Below are 11,183 nucleotides of genomic sequence, written 5' to 3'. Positions count from 1 at the left end.
ATTTCTTATGACTAAGTATGTCTCACTCATACAAGATTAGGAATGTCACTATGCTCCCACTAGTTATTAGTAAACACACATGTTATATTCATTTTGATATAAAATCGTACCTTGTGGTTTTACATTAAAATGATGTATGTAATATTGAGATGTTTGCTTTATATCCACAAGTGGATCTCAAGCTCTACACATTTTTTCAGAATAACACGGATTAAGAAAACCTCCGGGCTAATCTATATAGATGTCTTCTAGTAGATGTCTTATAAGAAAAGTGGTATTTCTTGAAATATATTTGCTATATCTCATATTGAGAATATGATTTTATAGTAACCAATATCCTTGTTGATCTAATCATATCTACTTGTGAAAAAGGTTTGATCATAGTTAATTTCATGAGTATGATAAGGGCCATAGTCACTGATATGAGTACGATAAGATCCTCATATAACAAGTCATGCTTTAAATGTGTATGGTTATCCATGTAATGTATTCTTGCTAGAAGAATCGCTTACTTATTCTAGCCTTGGTATATATAGTAAGTTTAATCAAGACCATACTTGATTATCACATATGGATTACATCTCATGTTCATGACTCTAAGTCATTTATCAGATTTGAGATCTGACATAGCATCCTGGTATTTGATGGATTTGCCAGAAATCATCAAGAAAAGCTCATCAATGAGAGATTCCACATTTCTCAAGTCATAGATGATTTCTACCACTAATGCGAACAATTTGTGTTATGGTTCTTGAGCTTCTTAATGTTCCATGTACCTTCCACTTGCTTTGTCATTAGAACCTTGCTTCATACTAACTCAACTATATAAGGGATAAGAGAATTTATTCTTGGTGGGTTTGCATATAATAATCTAAGCCACATTTGGAGTATTATATAATATGTATTTAGTAGATTTTGAGTTTAAAAGCTTTAGTCCAACATAGGCTTTAAATCCATAAAACATTTAAGTAAGATAGGTGTTGAAAAATGTTTTTGTATGTGACCATCACTGAAATAAGATGAACTGTATTTATTTAATCTGACAAATATTATCAGTTATTTCAGGTTTCATGGATTCGTAATTAAACAAAAATACGCAAAGGCGAAATACGCAAAGACGGAAAGTCAACCACATTTGAAGACAAAAACCAATCAAGGGCTAAAAGTGTCAAACTTCAAAACAATTTGGATTAATTATGTAAATTCAATTAATCTTAATTGAATTTATGTATATTAATTTATTTGTATTTCATTTGCAAATACCTAGTGAAGAAAAGATACATCTCCAAAATACAAGTATTTATACCAAATACCTAGTATTTATACCAAATACTTCTCTTACAAATCAAAGAAGCAAAAGCCAAATTGACTTCTACTACTCCACCTTTTTATTTGACAGCCAATAATCCATACATCTTAGATATTTATGTGTGTGTATGTATACTTGTATGTATGTATGGAAAGTGTATGTATATGTAAGTTAGTATATAAGAGAGTTGTGTGCTCTTTCATTTATAACCTCTTATAAACTTTGAAAAACCTCTCCATACACCAAAACCTCTCAACCAAGAACATCTCCTGCATCTTCAAGAAGTTCTTCAACATCATCTTCATCTTCATCCTTGAAGAAAGAACACCAAGAACACCAAGAACACCAAGAACATCAAGAACACCAAGAACACCAAGAACAACTCCAAACAACCTACAAATACCCTCCAAACATCCTACAAATACCCTCCAAACATCCTCCAAATACCCACCTTAAACCTCCTCCAAACATCCTTTAAACCACCACAAAATCTCCACCTTGCTGTTTTTTTTCGACATCAGAATTTCGAAGTTAAGAAAAAAATCACCGAGCACAACTCAACAAGATAATAAGGGAGAGATTTTTACCACAAATTATTCAGAACCTTACCTACATCTAGGAAGTTTTCTGGACGATTTTGACCAAGGGAAACCCCAGAGAGACGATATACAAAATCGGGTATCCAGATAGATTTCTGTTGACCAGATCAGAATCTTCAAGTCCAAAACAAACGTAACTGGGTATAATACATCCAACAAACCCTGGAGAGATTTTTACCACAAATTATTCAGAACCTTACCTATATCTAGGAAGTTTTCTGGACGATTTTGACCAAGGGAAACCCCAGAGAGACGATATACAAAATTGGGTATCCAGATAGATTTCGGTTCACCAGATCAGAATATTCAAGTCAGAAACAAAGCTAACTGGGTACAATACATCCAACAAACCCTGGAGAGATTTTTACCACAAATTATTCAGAACCTTACCTACATCTAGGAAGTTTTCTGGACGATTTTGACCAAGGGAAACCCCAGAGAGACGATATATAAAATTGGGTATCCAGATAGATTTCGGTTCACCAGATCAGAATCTTCAAGTCAGAAACAAAGTTAACTGGGTACAATACATCCAACAAACCCCGGAGAGATTTTTACCACAAATTATTCAGAACCTTACCTACATCTAGGAAGTTTCGTGGTCGATTTTGACCAAGGGAAACTCCAGAGAGACGCCAGAGAAAATCGGGTATCCAGAGAAATATATCCAATAATTAAGAAAACCTTCAAACCCTTATGTAAACAAATTGTTTTACATAAAATTTGAAACAAAAATAATTTTGTGTTACTTATCATATTCCGGATTGAACTATTGAACAAATAGTGACAAAGTCTTTTAGGTTACCAGTCCAACCCTAAGCCTGTTCAGTCAATTTATTGGCGAACTTACTTGAAAGACCAGTCGCTTCATTCGTCCAGTTCTAAACCCGTTATATATATTTATACATATTATTTAACTTCTAAATACAGTTATTTACTTTATTTATAGCTTTCAGTCATTTACTGCTTTCTAGTGGTGACTAATAATCCCATATTTATTTCCGCAACTATTATTGTTTATATTCCGCATTTTATATCTAATTAATATAAATATCTGTCACACAGTAACTGTATCCGAGCCGTTATTCGTGGTGATTAGATCTTATATTATAATTTCTAACAATTGGTATCAGAGCTCGTGTGATTCATTCTGAAATTTTTGTCGAAAACTTTTGGTTAGCGTTTATATAAACCTTCCATAAGATTTTCTTTAAAAGTTTCATTTTAATATCACTTGTTCAAATCCTTAATCAAAAAAAATTTTAAAAAAATTATTTTATGTCTTCAACAAATTACTCAAACATGAATTCTGTTTCTATTGCTAACAGTTTGGGTTCAGGTTCACGGGCACCCATACTTATACCTGAAGAGTATAATTTGTGGGTTGGCCGTATGAACCTTCATCTAAATACTTTAGGTGAAAATGTCTGGAAATGCGTGGAAGGAACGTATACTGGAATCTCTACAGAAGATATGACCACTCTTGCTACAAATCAAATCACAATAGCCGAAAACAACAGAAAGCTTGAACTCCAAGCTAAAAAGGAACTAGTTTCTGGAATCCCACACAGTATTCTAAGTCAAATGGATGACATTATACTGTTAACCGCAAATCAAATTTGGGAAAGTTTAAAAAATCGTTTTTGTGGAAACGAAAGAATAATCGGAAACAAGAAAACATCCATTTTGAATGAATTTGACAATTTCAAAATGTTTTCATCAGAAACCATTCATGATGCTCACGACAGGTTCAATTTTATTGTTATTAAAATGAACAATTTGGGTATCAAAAAGTCACAACATGAGATAAATCTCAAATTTTTGAATAATCTTTTTGAAAGCTGGAAAATGGTAAAACTCATTATTCAGGGAAATCCAGCAATTCATACTGAATCTTTATACAATTTGTATGGAGAACTTCAATCGTATGAATCCTCTATTGAATCACCAACCACTACAACTTTTGGTGGACCATTAGCTCTTTTGTCCACATCTTCTCAACACCAAACACCCTTTTTCGATCAAAATCAAAACCAAGCACTTTTGGGAAATTGTTATAATTCTTTTGATTCAAATGATGAAGCGGATTATCAACAACTATGTGCCTTGGTAGCAAACACAAACCTACAAAGATTTTTGCCAAATTCTGGTCAATCAAATTTCAGACCAAATTATCAAAACAGGCCATCTTTTGGACCAAACAATTCAGGTTTTCAGCCAAGACCATACTTTGGACAAAACAATCCAGGTTTTCAACAAAGACCATCTTTTGGACAAAGTTCTCAAAGACCATCTTTCCAAAACTACCCAAACCAAGGTTTCCAAAACCGAGGATCTCAAAACAATCCCAATCCAATTTTTAATAACAACTCAAATCAAGGTTCTAAGAACAATCAAAATTTTGGATTTCAGCAATCTCAACAAAAGAACCAAGCCCAGGCACCTGAAAGACCACCAATTCAAAGTCAAAAGGCTGACAGTGATAATGATGATGTGATCATTTGTCACAATTGTAAAGGAACAAATCACTATGCTCGAGAATGTCGTGCTAAAAGCAAATCCAAAGTCAAGGACTCAGCATACTACGTTCAAAAAGCTGAAGAACTGATGAAACAAGAAAAGAAAGATAAAGCTTTAATGGCAATCCACGAACCCAACGTCGAATACTGGCCAACTTCAGATGATGAAGCAGACTCTGAACCAGCACAGACAAATTTTTGCTTCATGGCTGGTGAAGAAATACCTTCAAGGGCTCCAAACGTCATTGAACAGGTATGGAACATGGTTGTAGAACTTGGTTATTCTAAAACAATTTTTGAATCCCATATAACAAAGATTGAGAATAACCTGCAAGTTGATCTCAATACATATCATAACAACATGGTTAAAATGGACATTGTCAAGTCTGAATCACAAACGATGCAATTCAAACTCGGAGAAAATACAAGAACGATTTTGAAATTGGAAAGAGACGTTGAACGAAAATCTGAAGATAATGTTCACGTCTTGGAACAATTAAATCAAGCCCTAATTCAAAAGAGGGATTTGGAATTGAAAAACCAGTCAGTTATTTCTTCTGAAATTAAAGATATTTTAGAAATGGAAATCATTAAGTTGAAACAAAAATTTCAATCTTCAACTGATGAAAATTATGTTTTAACTCAAAAACTGACTGATTTTTCAAACAAAATCATATTTCTTGAATCCGAAAACAAAAGACTGCAAGGAAAATTGGATTCTATTAATATTGCTAGAAAATTAAGTGATGATATTTTCACTAAGGCAAAAACCTTAGGATCTGGCACAGTTAATACAAGTTATAAACCAGGAATTGGTAGAGAAGCATTTGAAAAGGAACAAATTGAAAACATGACAATTTGTGAAAACTCTGAATCCACTCTACCAGATCTTTTCACATCTGCCAATGAGGAAGATTCAGATGACGAAACAGTTATCAACTGTAGCCCAGATGATACTGATTTCTTTATTTCCAAAAACTCATACAAAAGAGTTGTGAATTCTGAATCAGACTCTGTTAGTTCAATAACTCATCAATTGAGATCTAATGAACTAACAAAGAATGATGGCACAATCAAACCTGAGATTTTCCTAAATGGACAAAAATCTACTCATGAGCATGGAAATACTTCTGCTCCAAATGTCTTCCCTTCTTTGAATTCTACCATAGTTGGAAAGAACAGTTTGGGACAAAAGTATTCAAAGAAACAACAAAAAAATAAGCAACCCATTCAGGCTGTCCACGCTCAGTCCACAAAACCAAGGAAACTTTTGAAACCTGACTTTGTGCCACAAAAACAAGTTTTCAACTCTAAACCAAAACCTTTGCGAAAGACTGTTGAAAATTACTTTCAGGATATCAATTTCAAACAGTCAGGGAACTTTCAAAAACCATCATATCAGAAAGTTCAAAACCATCATTATAATGCTTTTCAAAACCATACTTCACATCCTAGATATGAGAAAACAATTTCTAACAAAACATCACATCTAGGATATCCTACACCAAAACACAGATCTTATCAACCCACGGGTTTTCAAAAACAAATCACTTTTTGGGAAAACTTGGTAAGTCAGATCAAACCACAACAATTCCGTCATAATAAACCAAGACCCTACAACAAAAGAAATTCATCAAACAAAGTACCTAAGTTAACAACTGACAAACCAGGACCCATTCAGATTTGGGTACCTAAACCTTCTGTCTAATTGCAGGTACTTAATGCTGGAGAGCCCAAGGATGATACATGGTATATCGATAGCGGCTGCTCTAAGCATATGACAGGAAAGAGGAATTTCTTACGTGACTTCAAACCAACCGACACCAATCAAGATGTTACCTTTGGCAACAACATGACAGCAAAAATCATGGGTTATGGAAACATAACAAATGGTAACTTTACCATCAAGAAAGTTGCTTATGTTGATGACCTGAAACACAACCTCATCAGTGTTTCTCAGTTGTGTGACAACAATCTTGAAGTTATGTTCACAAAACAACGAAGCTTGATCATGGACGCCAAAACCAAAGATGTTATTGTTGACTCTGACCGTGCCGGAAATATGTATCCAGTTGACATGGATCTTATTTATGGTAAACCCGATATTTGTCTGCTATCCAAAGCCCCAACAGATATTAGTTGGTTATGGCACCGCCGCCTTTCCCATCTAAACTTTGGGTACATCAACAAACTCATAGGCGATGATCTTGTTCGAGGGCTACCACTTCTAAAACTTGACAACGAAACTCTTTGTGCTGCTTGTGAAGGAGGAAAACTTTCCAAATCAACTCACAAAAGCATCCCAAATTCTAGTGTATCTGAACCACTAGAATTGTTGCACATAGACCTTTGTGGCCCTGCCAAAACCCAAACCATACAAGGGAATAAGTACATTCTCGTTGTCGTTGATGGATTCTCACGCTTTACATGGGTCTTTTTCTTAAGACTAAAATCAGAAGCACCTGAAGAGATGATCAACTTCATCAAACAAATCGAACTGAAACTCAAACGACCTGTTCGAAGAATCCGAAGTGATAATGGTTTAGAGTTCAAAAACAAGACTCTAGATTCATTTCTCAAAGACAAAGGAATTGAACATAACTTCTCAGCCCCATACACTCCACAACAGAACGGAGTTGTCGAAATAAGGAACATAACTCTATGTGAAGCTGCAAGATCAATGCTTATCTTCGTTGATCTGCCACAATACTTCTGGGCAGAAGCAATAGCCACAGCTTGCTACACTCAAAATCGTTCCTTAATCCATAAACATCTTCATAAAACACCATATGAAGTCATTAACAACCGAAAACCAAACATCAAATTTTTCCATATTTTTGGTTGTCGATGCTTCATAAAGAACAATAAAGATCACCTCTCAAAATTTGAATCAAGGTCGGACGAAGGAATTTTCCTTGGTTACTCATTTTCTTCAGCTGCTTATCGAGTACTGAACAAACGTACCAGAGTAATTGAAGAAAGTACCAATGTTCATTTCGATGAATTTTATGTCAGGAAATTGGATCGTGAACATTTTGGTTCAAAAATGATCGATAATATTTTTCAAAATCCAATTCAACAAACACCTTCTCGTGACAGAGATATTGAAATCGATCTTGATTTACTTTTTGAACAACCCAAAACCGCTTACAATTCTGAACTTCTAACTACTTCTATTGATTCTACAGGAACAACCACTGAAGGAACTCCACAAACAAACCAAAATGATGCAGATCAATTCGAGGGGGAACCACCTACACATACTTCTTCATTGGAACAAACACCAAATCCTCCTTTAAATACCCCATCCCCAAATATCCAAAACAATCCCGATGCATCATTTATGGGGGAACCTTCAAACCTATTCCAAGATGAAACTCCCGGAGAAGAACAATGGGATACTGAAATTCCAATTATTATAGCGGAAGAGAATCGCTTAATAAAATGGACCAGAAACCACCCAACTGACCAAATCATCGGAGATCCAAACTCAGGCATCCAAACTAGAGCCGCAACTTCTAATGATTGTTTATTTGGAGCCTTCTTATCCATGACTGAACCCAAAACCATACATTCTGCTCTCAAAGATCCAGACTGGGTAAAAGCTATGCAAGAAGAGCTAGAAGAATTTGAAAGAAATGACGTATGGAATCTTGTCCCTACCCCACCCGATGTTTCTGTTATAGGTTCAAGATGGGTGTTCAGAAACAAAACTGACGATCAAGGAATCGTTTGTCGAAACAAGGCACGTCTCGTAGTCAAAGGATATTCACAACAAGAAGGAATCGACTACGATGAAACATATGCTCCAGTTGCCAGAATTGAAGCAATTCGCATCTTTCTTGCATATGCTGCACATAAGAACTTCAAAGTATTCCAAATGGATGTTAAATGTGCATTCCTACATGGAGAGTTAGATCGCGATATATACATCCAACAACCACCAGGTTTCGAAGATCCCAAATTTCCTGATCACAGCTTCAAATTACAGAAAGCTGTCTATGGCTTGAAACAAGCACCCCGAGCCTGGTATGCCACATTGACAACCTTTCTCGAAGAATCAGGTTTTAAAAGAGGTTCAATCGATCAAACCCTCTTTCGTAAAATCTATAATAAACATCTTTTAATCGTACAAATATATGTTGATGACATTATTTTCGGTTCTACTGATGAATCTTTGAGTATTAAGTTTGCAGATCTAATGAAGAGCAAATTTGAAATGAACATGATTGGGGAGATGACTACTTTTCTCGGACTTCAAATCAAACAGTCAACTGATGGCATTTTCATCAACCAAGAGAATTATGTCAAAAACCTACTCACTCGCTTTTCAATGGACAAATCCAATACCGCAAAAACCCCAATGGCTTTTGGATACAAAATCGATGCAGACTTAAATGGCAAACCTGTTGATCAGAAAAGATATCGTGGAATGATCGGATCACTCTTATACCTCTCTGCCAGCAGACCTGACATCATGTTTTCTACATGTGTCTGTGCCAGATACCAAGCAAATCCTATGGAATCCCATGTAGTTGCTGTGAAACGCATCTTCAAATACCTAAAAGGCACTCCCAAACTTGGCCTTTGGTATCCAGCTAAATCCGATTTTCAGCTGAACGCTTTCACCGACTCAGACTATGGAGGATGCAAGTTAGATAGAAAGAGTACATCTAGTAGCTGTCAATTCCTAGGAGGTAGACTAGTGAGTTGGACTTCAAAGAAACAGACTTGTGTATCCACATCAACAGCAGAAGCTGACTACGTCGCTGCCGCCAGCTGTTGTTCGCAAGTCATATGGATGCAAACTCAACTGCGAGACTATGGCTTCAAAATTTCACAAATTCCCATATTTTGTGACTCAACCAGTGCAATTGCCATTTCTCACAATCCCGTTCACCATTCCATGACAAAGCACATCGATATTCGATATCATTTCATCAAAGACAACATTCAAAAGGGTCATATCGAATTGCACTTCATCAACACCGAAGATCAAATTGTCGATGTCTTCACTAAGGCTCTCGATGAAACAAAGTTTCAGTACTTCCTAGGCCGTCTAGGAATGTTAAATCCGGATAACATCTATCCTTAAACTTTTACTTTTTGTTTGTACAAAAGTGTGTTTACTTTCATTCAAAAGGAAAATTCAAAAACAATTGAAAATTGCTTTCCTTTTAAAAATTACCAAAAACATTCAAATAACCAATATTTCCAAAAACATTCAGAAAAACAAATCTTCAAAAAAATTAATAAAAGACTTGCCATAATAAGCTTTTATAGAACCTTGTGATTAATCTTCTCTTAACTTAATTTTCAGATGCTTATGCTCGATGAAGATTTTAAGTCATATTGATTCTCAATTGGAGTGAAGGTTCAAATATCCTACTTTTCATAATGTATATAACTTTATTTCCTTCGATTTTATTTCATTATTGACGATTTTAAACAATCAAGGGACATAAGGTTAGGAGGTTCAGATGAAAACAAAAACCCATGTGAGAATTTGTGCCTCGTCGATCTAAATCATTGTGGAAATCATTTCTTGTGAGCTTAGGTGTGTCACTATTGCTTATAAGGTATACCCAATTATACCTTGTCACGGTCTCATTTTTGCTTAGATATCAAAATGACCAGGGACGATACATTCATTTCTTACATACTAGACAAACTATCTTTTATGCCACCTATCCCTACCTAGATAAAAGCCAACCAAAAATGAAGACTTGCGATCCCATGATCCATCAAGCAAACAACGACATATCCTTACAAGAAAACCAAAGGAGAAACAAATATCTATCAACATCTAATCCTCAAAGACAAATCAACAAGAAAACAAATGGATTCAATAAAGATATACCAAACAAAACAAAAAAAAATTATTCTATATTTGGTATTTTCAAACAAACTTTCAACCAAATGGTTATTTCAAAACAAAAATCATAAAATCCCGCGATTTGTTTTAACCATTTTTCACAAAAGAAGATATCTCAATCACTCAAGTCAAATACTCTTAAAAAGGTCTCTAATGTAGCAAATTCTCAATGCTAAAACAAAATATCTTTTTACAATAAATCGATATTGATCAACAAACAGGATACTATCAAAGAAGAAGCTGCAACAACAATGGATTTCCCGGGATACTGTAGCCTTCATCACTCAAGAATCTTAGTTGCAAACTGCACTATGAAAATTGCTAAACCCCTCTACATGTATTTCCCGACGGAGAGAGAGTGAACTTTAATGGCATGAATGAAGAAACCCGCTGAGTAATGCCGAAACCAGTCTTACGTGATTGATTATCTAATAATGAGACTAAGTGACCTTTCAGGAAAAGCATAGCTGAACACCTCCAATATGAGTGTGAGTCGTCAGAGAGAGATATCACTCATTTTTAGTGATCATTAACTTGTTCTGCTGCCAGAACAACCAAACACCCAAGTGAAGTGTGAGCTATACCTATGAGCGTTCATCTGAATCGACCTGTTAGACCACTTGTCGTCGTTAATAATGCTATAAAATCTAAGGAAATTTCTTTAGATACATATATGGCTACTCTTTGATAACCGAACCCGAGACTTTGATTCGGAATCAAATTTCTAAAAATCTTTTACATAAGATATGTCAAACCAAGTCATAAACTTTCAAATCGATCACTATGGTTTTATATATATCTTATCGATTGACAAAACTTTTATCCAAAATCTTAAAGATAAATTGTTAATTGATAATCGGTCTTTTAAAAACATACATGTC

The sequence above is a fragment of the Lactuca virosa genome, chromosome 4 (genome assembly GCF_052849685.1).
Source record: "Lactuca virosa cultivar CGN04683 chromosome 4, Lactuca_virosa_CGN04683_v6, whole genome shotgun sequence".
Classification (NCBI taxonomy): domain Eukaryota; kingdom Viridiplantae; phylum Streptophyta; class Magnoliopsida; order Asterales; family Asteraceae; genus Lactuca; species Lactuca virosa.
The sequence above is the reverse complement of the archived record's forward strand: the minus strand, read 5'-3'. Positions refer to the sequence as shown.